This window comes from Lathamus discolor, chromosome 4, assembly GCF_037157495.1.
Source record: "Lathamus discolor isolate bLatDis1 chromosome 4, bLatDis1.hap1, whole genome shotgun sequence".
NCBI lineage: Eukaryota > Metazoa > Chordata > Aves > Psittaciformes > Psittacidae > Lathamus > Lathamus discolor.
The window spans coordinates 108353476-108365901 of NC_088887.1; the positions used below are offsets into that span (position 1 = coordinate 108353476).

Consider the following 12426-nt stretch of genomic DNA (forward strand, 5'->3'; position numbering starts at 1 on the left):
CCCAGAGGGCTGGAAAGCAACTGATGAGACCATGTTTCAGAAAGGGTTCCGAAAGGGAGCTTGGAACAGACTGCCAAGGTAAATATCTGTTCAGGACACTTTCACAAGACTTCTAATAAAGAAAAAAGGAAGAGGACACATGAATAACTATGATACTGGGCAAAGGTCAACTACACTTACAATGAATTTTGTAACTGCAAATCATACCTCACATACCTGCTTGAATTGAGAGGCTCAGTGCATCAGGATAGTGGTAATTCTGTCTACCAAAGGCATTTGAGTTCACTGCTAAGGGTTTTTAAGGAATTTCAAGTGGTCACAGAATAAGACTGAAAGGATATCTGGATAGCTGGTTAAAAGACAGGAAATGGAAAGTACCTCCATCGTGGTTTAAGCCCAGCCATAACTCAGAACCACCCAGCCACTCTCACTCCCCGCCTTTCTCCCCCCTGCTCCTGGAGGGATGGTGAGGAGAATCGAAAGAATGTAACTCCCACAGGTTGAGATAAGAACAGCCCAGTAACTAAGGTGTAACACAAACCACTGCTGCTACCACCAATAATAATAATGATAAGGGAAATAACAAGGGAAGAGAATACAACATCTCACCACCTGCCAACCAATACCCAGCCTGACCCAAGCAGTGATCTAGCCCTTCAGGGTAACTGCCCCCAGTTTATATACTGGGCATGACGTGCTGTGGTATGGAATACCTCTTTGGTTAGTTTGGGTCAGGTGTCCTGTCTCTGCTTCTTCCCAGCTTCCCCTGCCCCCAGGCAGAGCGTTAGACTCAGAAAAGTCCTTGGTCAGACATAACTAAGCAGCAACTAAAAACATTGGCGTTATCAGCACTGTTCCCAGGCCGAAAGTCAAAACCATGGCACTGCACCAGCTACTAAGAAGGAGAAAAATGACTGCTACTGCTGAACCCAGGACAACCTGTAAATGGTTAATTGCATATATGACTATAAATATAGTACATAGTATAAACATATGTGTATATATGAACCATATACTGTTCCCAAGAAGCAGTGTAGATGCAATTCTGAGTTGCACACTCATGGTCTAAATGTTACAGCCCAACTGTCACTGCTATGACTTCAGCTTCCTGGAAGTATCTGCTTCTACAAAGCCGGCTCTTCATGGTCCCGCCTCGTTGGGAGCCTGAGCTGAGGTCTTTACCAGTGCATCTTCCATGGCCTTTTTTCCCTTAATATAGAGTTTTGCTCCTCCATTGGTGTTGGCAGTATTAATTATAGGAAAAACCTGTCTCCAGAATCTGAGCACCAAAGCCAGCTCTCCACATCAGCTGTTCCCCAGCTGCCTCAAGGAATCAGGGAGGGCTGCTGTGTGCTGCAGTAGTTAATATGACCCTGAGCAAACTGGGTCAGTCAGGCTGCACAGCTCTGGCCAGGCTGCGTGCCACGGACTGACAGAGCTGGCATTTTCATTTTAGTTAGCGGGTGAATATGTTTCATCATTGTTTTTTTTCATCCTGCTTGGAATTCTTACTTGATAATCCAGTCTTCTCATGACTCCTCCTACCCAGACGACATGTTAAGTTTTCCATTATCAGTGTGGTACAAAGGCATCAAAATATGTTTTTCTTACACATCCATGAATATCTGAAATATGAATATATATAATTCAATGATGAAAATTATAATTCATGAAAAAGCAGCATGTCAAACTAATCTGAGCCTAAATTAAATTCTGAAAGGGTTATAAAATTCCACACCATTGGTGATGCTGACACTAATAGCCTGGCCTGGCAATATACTAATCATTCTGGCTCTAGAAGACCAGGCTGGTATTTTAATCACCCAAACACTAATAGTCTGGCCTTGTTGGCATTCTAATTGTTATGGCACTAATAGCCTGGGAAAGATGGTATTTTAATAATCCTTATTCACAGTCTTAGAAATGTTAGCTTTTAACATTTCTGTCTTTTTTTGTCAAGGTTATCAAGAGGTCTACCATAGATATGATCAATCACAAAATAGATAAATCACTATTTTAATTTAAAGAATCAAACTTGGGAGTCTTGGCATTCACAGTACTGGACACTTCAGTTAGATCACCTCTTTCCAATCTTTCTTCTTTTTTTTCCCTGCAGAACCTTCAAATCACATGTGAGTCACTTGGGGCAGTTGCAATGGGCTATGCTGGTGTTTGCTGTTCTAAGTATTACAATGATCTCACTACAAGATCCAGCTAATGAAGTTCCAGGTATTCAACATAACACAATAAAACTCCTCTCACTATTGCTGATATTTTAAGAAATTAATTCAGATTGTCAACAATTCACCTTATCTTTTTATGCCGCTATCTGTTGAACATTCATTGACTTTAAAGAGCTGAATCTGTGCTGTCGCACAGCACAGGTCACTAACAGATGTATTAGCAGGAAGATTTTATGGCCAAGCTTCATTTTTATCCCCTTTAATTTGAGGTTGGGAATGGCAGGGTCTGGGGAGGTGGACTAAAAAGGCAATTGCCAGTTTTCCTCCAACAGCTGAGGGCTGTGATCTTGCACTGCCTGGAAAATTTTAATCAAATTGACAAGCAATTAGGGCACTCTCTACAAATAAATAACTGTGGTTAAAATCCTGAATTTTGTTTCAGATCTCTCCTAGTGGCTGGGTCACCTCTTTTGAGATTTTCTACAAAGCTGAAGTAGTCAGAGCTTCCTTATGACTTCTGAACTGGGTCTGTTACCTAAATGCAATACACTGCTATTTGAGGAATATTTCAGCTCCCCTCATTTTGGTGATGGCTGTAGGCTGAATGTGGAGGATAAAGCCATTTGCTCAGTAGTGCAGTGGCACAGTGTGTTGCAGGGGTGAGTGATAATGTATGTTTTTGGCTGGTTCCAGCTCAGCGTTGCCTGGTGGGAGCCCAGCTTTCCCCATGTGCAGTGGTCTGGTCACTGCTGCAGGGTGATGAGCACCGGAGGGGCAGCAGTGGATGTGATTTTATGCTTCTCCCTCTGTGGGCATCATGCAGAGGCTGCCAACATTGGGAGCGCTGTGTGAGAGGAGGTGTCCCATTGGGGAGGAGAGAGGTGAAACAAAAGAAGCAGAGAAGTAAGAAGAATGGTTCTGGCTGAGGGAGGGGGTGGCTGAGCTTTCTCAGGCATCAGCCTTGTGGGTGACCCATTTGAGTAGCTGGCTGCATTTGACCCGTGTCAGCGCCAATAGAAGTCGTACCAAACCCAGCAGAAGCAATGAGCCTTCTAATTTTACTTGATTTTCACAGCTGGGATGGTGAACGCATCAATCAAATACTTATTTTTGTCTTTGTTTTACAAAATCTCTGGAGGGGAAATTTGCCCTTCACCTGCTTCCCATGTGGGAAGCCCAGCTGCTCTTTCAGGCTCAGTTTCCAGAGACAGGGCTGCCCTCAGCTAACATTCTTCTGTAAGAAGATTGCTAATAATGCTAGCAGTTCTCTTCCCAATCTATTTTTTCACTTTAGGAAGAGAATTTCAAGTGAGGACTCTTCATGCCTGCTGCTTTAAAAGGCTTTGAGCTCTTTGTGAGAGAACACTTTTAAAGCGCTTTCTTTTCAATGTCCTGTCCTTCATTGCCTCCTATCTTTGGGACGATTCCTATGTCATCCATGGCTTCATTCCCAACCCCCTATATAGATATTTTTCTGCTTTCAGGGTCTGATATTGATAAGCAGGGCTGAGACCACCCTACTGACCTATGTGGCCAGCACAGCCCCTGGCAGTTGCAGCCAACACATGTGCCCTGCTTGGGAAATAAGGTGTCATTCTCAGCGTTCCACAGTGTTGGATTCAGTGCTTTCAGCAGCTAAATTTAGGAGCAACATGACAGCTGTGTGAGATCACTGGGCTGCAGGAGCTTATCCAGTGGGGCAATATTTTGGAGACTGGCACTGCATATTTTCCTGGCTTAACAGTCTACTCTGCCTGGTTACAATCTCCTTTTGTTTACTTGGACTCAGAGAGGATTTCTTACTGTGACTGGTGAGCTTCAGTAAAGCTGAGATGTGATGACCAGAAAAATGTGTTTTCCCTGATCTTTGTGCCACAAAAAGCAATACTGTAGTGACAGTTTTGTTGCTTATTTGTGCTCAGTACCTCTCAACCTTCCATGACAAGGACTTTAAACATAGGATGTTGGCCTCCTCCAGTAAACTGCTTGTGATAACACGAATAATTTCACTTACTATCAGGCGTACTTTAACATGAAGCAGGCTTACTTTCCTTGGAAGGTTAATGTATCCTTTTATACAATGCTGCAGATGACTCTTAGTGTTTGCAATGTTACTTTAACCTTCAACATGAGAGAAGTCAGCCTCAGCTTCTTGGCAGGAAAACAGGTCTTTGGTTGTTTTTACTTTTTTTTAGCCCAAAGCAGCAGAACCATAGTAAAGTCCTAAGGAGGTCCTAAAATTCTCTAAGGAGGACTCCTCTGTCTTTTCAAGGCTGCAATAGCACTGTGTTTTCCTCCTGTCAGTAGCTGTTTTTCCCTACTTCTGCAGGGGTTACCCTGTAGACAAGCTATTTCTAGTGCATCTTCTGTGCAGCCAAAGACTGCAGAGGGACAAGAGAGCTTCTGAGTCCCTAGAAATCCCTTATCTCACACTTTCAGCCACTCCGGAAGCTCTCATGAAGCGCTGCATTTTAAATGAAGACTGGCAGGGGTCAGAAGGGCATGGTTCTGGCAGTGGGCTGCTGGACCCTGGGGAGTGACAGCACTCTGCACTAGCACATGCTGTGTGGCATGTGCAAAGCAGCAGGATTGGCAAGACTGGAAGAGCTCTCAAAGGAAAGGTTTCTTGTTTTTCTTGGAGGGCAGCCTGACAGGTTAACATAGGTGACTAAGGTGAGGGAATGAAAAATCTTAGAAATGCTTTAAATGGTCCAGTCTTTGTTAAAGCTTGTATCTGAATTCCCCAGTTCTCCTGAGTTCTGCTTTAGGCAGAACTGATCACATGAACAGGAATATAAATGTGAAGTAAATACAGAGCTAAATTTCAAAATGTGTAAGTGCTAACAGGTACCTGTGAAACTTGGAAAAGAGAAGCCAAACTCAGGATGCTACTGGTAGCATGTGGACTTCTGAGTTTTTATCAGCACTGACAAAATTAACCTAAGGCAGTCCTAAAAAGCACGAGTAAAGCATGCTGGTGGTAAAGAGAGAGCCAGAAACAGAACAGTAAGGGTATTTACTGAAGCTGCTAAAAAGACAGAAGTTTTCAGAGACTTGTTCAAAGTGTGAACATTTTAAAAGTAAGCATTCTTTGACACAGCAGGATAGTTCAAGCTTGAAATAAAAAGGTAGAAAATCTATCATCTTGATTGTAAGAAATATAATTTCTATTGTAAGAAATGTAGAAAGTGAAGAAATAATGCAGCAAAATGTCAGGTTGCACTGGGCTCCTGAAACCTGACGTTAGTCAGGACCATATCTCTTTAAAAAAAAACCACAACAAACCACACACAAAGAAAGAAAAAATCCATGCTGGGAAGGGGGAGCTAAAGCCTCTGCTGCATTGGGCTGTTGGGAGACATCGGCTGCAGCAGCAGCCCCGCATCCCTCCGCAGCCTACTAATTTTGCAAAAGAGGGGGGAAAGGATCGTTTTGTGGTCCAGATGCTGTCAAACACAAGCAACCAATGGAAGAAATGGCACAATGAGCAAACAAGCATGTGGAAGCAGTTTGTGAAGAAATAGTTAAACACCGAGCTTTGTCCCGGCAGATGCTGTAAGTACGAGCTCAATGGCAGATCCTGCGGTCACTGCAGTTGTTTGTGGGAGATATTTTATGGCTATCCTGGTGCTTTTAGCACTCACTGGCGAAGAAAACATTGACTGTGGCACTTTTAATAGTGTATATAGTCAAATAAATGTATTGCCTGTGTCTGTACAGGATTTTGGGGTGACTCCTGAGCTGCAGTGCGCTGGCAGGGAGGGTGAAGCATGGGACTTTGCACATGAGCTTGTTCTCCTTCCCTGACAGCTTGTCTGGGCTTTGCTCTATAGACGTGCTAGTGGATTGCTGCAGTACCACCCTCCTTGTGCAGAGGCCTCTCTCTGAATTTCAGCACTGCCTCCAAGCGCTGGGATACACAATACATTTTTTCATGCTACAATGGCTGACCTAATTTAAAAAAAAATCCCAGAATTATTTCTTACACAAACTTACTTCATGCCAAGTGATTTCTTCTCATTTTTTTCTTATGTATGCAGTTGTAGAAAGCTTATGAAATTCCAATAGCTTTGTGTGTTACCATTGGGAGACTGGTTCTTAACATAGCTCTCCCAAAGAGAGTGCCAAGTGTGATTTATTACTCAAAGGAATGAAGATTTTCCAATCTTTGGTTGTTTCTAGCTGCAATAGATGTATGTGTTTTTAAACGTAAACATTTGTTCTTATGGAAATCTGATGTCTTGTCTTTGGCAAATGACTTGCTGCTTTTTATTCTGCATATGCCCTAATGATCTAGCACAGCTTTAATAACAAGTTAAAAAGCAGAGCTAGAGCAAGGTTATTGCACTGTGTTTCTCAGCAAATGTTTTTTGGTGATCAGGCAATTTTTCTTTTTTATTGTAGCTAAAACTATTCATGTCAGCAGAGTAAAACATTAAGGAGTGAGAATTTTCCTTCTTATGAGAATATTAATTTTGCTTTCACCCGTCTAAGTACTGCATAAGGCATGGTGATTTGCTCTAAACCAAAGAATATCACCTATTTAATTGCCTTTGCGGCTATTTCTTGGTGCCTACCCAGCTGCTGCAGAAACCACTGGGAGCTCTGACTCCAGTGGCAGGGAGTGTAACAGCAGGGCAGCTGTGAGGAGCAGCCTGTGCTGGCTGTTAAGGAGGATGAGTAGTTGACGCAAGAAGGAGTCTTTGTGCATCTCTTCTGGGACCTGGCAGAACTGCAGCTCCTAATGCTTATGGCTGCAGGTAACTGCACACTTCAGACCATCACGCTGATCACCTCAGTGGGAATGTAAGGCAGAGCTGTCCTTACACCAAGGAACCCATCATTGCTTTTGGAGTTGCCCTCACCTTGTATTCCTGGAGGTATTACAGCAACTTCTTATTGCTTACCAGCAGAAACTGATTTATAAACTAAATTTAGCCCTTAATGAGCTTGTAAGAAAATACTATTACCTAGGGAGTGCTCCAGCAGTGAATGTGAATGCTGAGGCTGTGGTATTGTCAGTGTTTATTCTTGTCCCTCCCTCTCCTGTATCAGGATTGTCACACTCCCAAGCAGCATCTCTGGTTGGAATCAGGATTTCCAAAGGCTTGAGTGAGTAATCACTTGCATTGTCATGTGAGTACTACAAGAATACAAAAACTTAATGTCACGTAGAGAACTTCTGTTCCCATACTGAAAATGTGCAGGACCATCACATAATTTAATTAGATCAAAATGTTTTATAGGCTGCTTACTGTCCTGTGAAGAGAGTGAGAAAAGTTCATCTCCTGTGTACTTCCATTGTGTTCAGCAGAATTACACTGTGGTGAATTTGGCATTTTTAGGGCCAACTTGAAAATCTATTTCTTGTCCCTCTTTCTTAATTGTTTTCCTGTTTCTCAGAAATTATTTTTTACAGGCCCCAGGGCAGCAGGCCCAGATTCATAAAACAATCCTATAGAGGATCTAAGATGCCCAAGCTAGGACCATGCGTGCTTGAGGGTCCCTGTAAAGTCAATGGAAACACAGGGCCACTTCCAGGAAAACTGACCACATACCTAAAATTAGTCAGTGGTAATTGCACTTCACAATGGTTGGGGCTGCTTGGACCCTGCTGTCAACAAGAATAGTTTCTGAAATACTGGATGAATTTTTATGTCAAAATACAGAAAAATGCAGGTTTTTATAATCATAGAATCATAGAATAGTTAGGGTTGGAAAGGACCTCAAGATCATCTAGTTCCAACCCCCCTGCCATGGGCAGGGACACCTCACACTAAAAATAATTAAAAAAATAATAATCCAAACAAGCATTTTCTTGAAGAGTTTAAACAGTGTCTAGCAGCCAAGTTTGTATGAACCCTTGGAATAACACATGGAATCGAAAAAAATCAAGCTGGATTTTGAAGTATTTGATCTTTTGGGAGATTAATCTTTTTAGAAATAAGTGCTAGTTCATTCAGCAATATTTTTTTTGTTATACACACAATTATTCAGCAATTATTTCTGCCTCAGCTAAGAAATATAACAAGTCACACATTATTTGGTACAGTAAGTTTTGTCTGTTTGTTTGTAGAATCAGGATTTTCTTTATAAGTGTGTATTTAATGGATATATTTACATTTCAGCAGTCTTTAACTAAACCTTTAAATGGGGTGGTCTAGTTTATCAGCATTTTTCATCTTCTTTTTGATCAGCTCAACAGAAGACAGTCATTGTTTGGAATTTTTAGGAAGTATATTGTTGGTTGTGATGGAGGTACACCGGAGGAAGGAAGGTTTCAAGCTGCCTGTGGAGACCTACGTGTCTTTGTACAAAAGAAACATGCAGCAGTGAAGCTCAGGCTAGAAAGAAAAGGCTTAGCTGTCTTCCCTAAAATTACCTGTGGAAATTTTCTCCATAGTGGTCAAGTGGTCTAGTGTGGGGTGTCCCTGCCCATGGCAGGGGGGTTGGAACTAGATGATCTTAAGGTCCTTTCCAACCCTAACCATTCTAAGATTCTATGATTCTATGAAAACAAAATAAGGCAGCATTTCTAATAGGTGGTGATTACACTCGGGACACAATGGGGCAGGTGTTTTGAGCTCCTCTGGTGACCCCTCAGGACGGCACGAATACGTACCAGGTTCCTTTCAGTGGTAAGGTTTAGCCTCTTTTTTCTTACAGGAGAATGGTTGCATATCCCAGTCACCACCTATTTGAGATAAGACAGCTGGTGGAAAATAGTAAAGATCAGGGTTTTAATGTTCTGGTCTCCCATGAAAAGGAACTAAAAATGTTTAATTAAATTACCATTTTTTCCTGGTTTTGGCTGCGATAGGGTTAATTTTCTTCCTGGCTGGTAGTGCTGTGTTTTGGTTTTAATTTATGGTTTTGGCTTCAGTTTTATGTTTTAGCTGTTGCTAAGTAGGTGCTTACTGAAAATCAAGGATTTTTTCATTTTCTGAGCTCTGCCAGTGAGGAGGAGCACAAGAAGCTGGGAGGGAGCACAGCCTCCTGACCTGAACTTCTAAAGAAATATTCCATACTATAGGACATATGTAAACTGGGGGAGTTGACCAGGAGGCACCAATAACCGCTTGGAGACCGGCTGAGCATCAGTCAGCAGGTGGTGAACAACTGTAGTGTGCACCATTTGTCTTTCTAGGGTTTTATTTCTTTTTTTTCCCCCTCCTTTTTCATTATTGTTATTGTATTATTATAATATTTGATTTAATTTTAACTATTAAACTGTTCTTATCTCAACCCATGGGTTCTACCTTTTTTTCTGATTCTTATTCTTATCCCTTGTGTAGGAGAGAGTGGTCGCATTGTACTTAGCTGCTGGCTGGGGTTAGACCGTAACAGAGTTTTAATTAAAGCTTCAGTGAAGAAAAGGGAATAGTTTGAACTTTGTTTTAGGTTAGGCTAATTTTACCTGGCTGTCTCTTTGTTAGTTATATCTGGTACACTCTGGAATTCTGCAGCAATAACAGCAAAATTATCATCAGGTTTTAACTAATGTAAGCTGAGATCATGAAGAACACGATAGTAGCTTCAGAGTGGTCTGATGTACTTTACAACCAGGGACCAGCTGTTGCTGAGTCCTGTTCCATAAAAGCATTTGCACTATGAAAGACACTGCTAATGTAAGGAGATCTCTGGAGACCTGTTGGGAGAAAAGCAGAATTGCAGTACTGTGCTCTCAATCTTTGCTTGTGTACCTGCCCTTGCCCCATAAACTGCCTCCTATAAACTGCCTCCTATAAACCTTCCCCTTTCTTCTCAAATTTCTCCCTCCATATCCTCTATCTTCCCAGCCCAGCTGTATTCCTACATGAATTACCACTTCTGATGGACTCTCATGAGATTTCTTGTAATAGCACTGTCCATGGCCTGCCCCAATCATCCAGCAGCATCTCGTATTTCTCCTACTCCCCAAGGGTGGATCTGGGGGCCCTGGCCATATCTGTGGTGCTAAATAAGACAGCTAGGGAAGAAAAATCTGCTAAGGTCCTTAGCTCTCTCCTTTGTACTCAGAGGTGTATCCAAGCTCATGCCTACATAGGAACAGCACAAGCATGTGCTGAGTCAGAGTCTCTAGAGAGTCCATGGACAAGAGATGGAGCAAGCTGTGCACTGGAGGCTGATTTTTGGACTTAGAGTGACATGGAGTCTCTTTACAGGCATTAACAAGTAATTTTCATCTCATTACCTTCATGTTTATAGTGGACTGGCATTGGAGATTCTTCCCTGGCACTTGGCATAGGCTCCTGTTACTTCAGCAGCCTTGTACCGTGCAGTGTCTCAGCCTGATGGCGTTCATCACATTAAATTGGATTTAAGAGCTGATGAACTTGAAGTTCTTTCTGGTTTGCTTTGCTTACTTCTGTCAATTCTAAACACATCTTTTAAACTGTATTGGTGTACAGTAGTGGTGTGGAAAGCTCACCACTTTGGGATATATACAATTATAGACAATGAATTACTTGTTTGCATATTTTAGAGAGCACTCCCTTACTGCAGAAAAATGAATCATTAGACCTGAAAGAGCTTTTCCATCTCTTCTGTGATGCCAAAACCTGATTTATTTCTTTCTCATTAGCTGTGACAAGGATGATGTCAGACAAGTTGTGCATGCCCTGTCTCATAAATAATAAATGAGAAGGACCATGTCTTTTTCTCTAATGGATCAGTGTTATAGCTGGGTAGAAAATGCACCAGCCTTCTTTATGGAATGTAATGGAGTAACAAAATGTCTTGTACTCAGTTGGATGCATTGATCCCATAGACTCCTGTTTGTCCCTTTATCTTAACCTCTGGCATCTCTCTCATCAAGATATAAAATACTACTTCTATTAAAAGGAATAACAACAAGCTGTTAAATTTTATAAAAAACTATAAATAACAGAATAAAATGTGTATTTTGGTCATCCTAAACTCTAGAATATAAAATCTTCCAAATAACCTTTCTGTGAAGCTTCATTTCTTAATTATTAATGTAGCAACTTCAATCTGAAATATGCTTCTCATTACTTTCTTTTTATTGCAGTACTTGTAGAGAGAGAGTTGTTGTTATAATCTTCTCATTAATCGTAATTTTTGCTAATAAGGTGCTGTTCAATAAAGTAGTTCAAAACACTCTGCAAACACTCATGAATGTGGCCTTATGATACCCCTGTTGCTTAATATAGCTGTTTGTGAATAACATTAGCTCTGTTTCATATGCTGAAATGTCCATATTCAGCCCCTTGGTCACTTTCTTTCAGTGTTAGGCCACCATTTTAGACTTTTTAATTAGGAAATAAGAGCACTGAAATACCTGTTTAGAGTAATACCTCAAATTGGGTACATTGTGAAGCAATAGAAGAAAAAGATGAGATGTTAAATCACGGGCACACCAAATCTTGTCAGAGTTCTTCTAAGAATATTTTCCAACAGTTGCTGTTGTGAATGGCACCTGCTAAATAAACAGGCTACATGTCGGTGCTTTCACACTGGTTTGCAGCATCAGCAACTGAGATAAGTATTGTCATCTTTAAAAAGATTTTCTCCCAACTGTCTTGGCATGCTCTATCAAACCAAATCTCTGTGTTAATCTCCTTCCTTCTGCAACATTTGGCATTCCTAGATGAAAATTTCAGCATAGTGTGTCCCAATTTAGAGATGAAGCCTCCTACTTATGAAGAAGAAATTCATACAGATAAATTACCTGCTTAAAAGCATGCTAGCCATAGGGAGAAAATGCCATACCATTTGTCATCAGTTTTTGCTGACAAATGACAAAGAGATGGAAATACTTCTGGTCACGTCTGTCAAACTCTATCCATACTTGAACAAGTACTTAAGCTTTCGGGAGAACTGGCTACACAGGATTTGGAGAAGGCTGAGGTTCTGAATGACTTCTTCGCCTCGGTCTTCACTGGCAAAGGCTCTGACTGCACCACCCAATTCTTAGAAGGTAGATGCAGGGGCTGTGAGAATGAAGACCTTGGGCACACTGTAGGAGAGGATCTGGTTCGAGATCATCTTAAAAATCTGAATGCACACAAGTCCGTGGGACCTGATGGAATCCATCTGCGGGTCCTGAAGGAGCTGGCGAATGAAGTTGCTAAGCCACTGGCCATCATATTTGAAAAATCATGGCAGTCAGGTGAAGTTCCAGACGACTGGAAAAAGGGAAATATAACCCCCATTTTCAAGAAGGGGAAAATGGAAGACCCAGGGAATTACAGACCAGTCAGTCTCACCTCTGTGCCTGGCA

At 41.6% G+C, this 12426-nt stretch overlaps 1 protein-coding gene across 1 annotated transcript in view; it reads left to right on the top strand.

Annotated features, from left to right (window-relative positions):
* Nucleotides 1-5549: 5549 nt before the first annotated feature.
* SACS (sacsin molecular chaperone) overlaps nt 5550-12426 on the top strand; it is a 67240-nt gene continuing 60363 nt past the window's right edge. The window contains exon 1 of the mRNA XM_065678531.1: nt 5550-5738. The gene's annotated coding sequence lies outside the window, so the exon portion shown is untranslated. The remainder of the gene's footprint in view (nt 5739-12426) is intronic.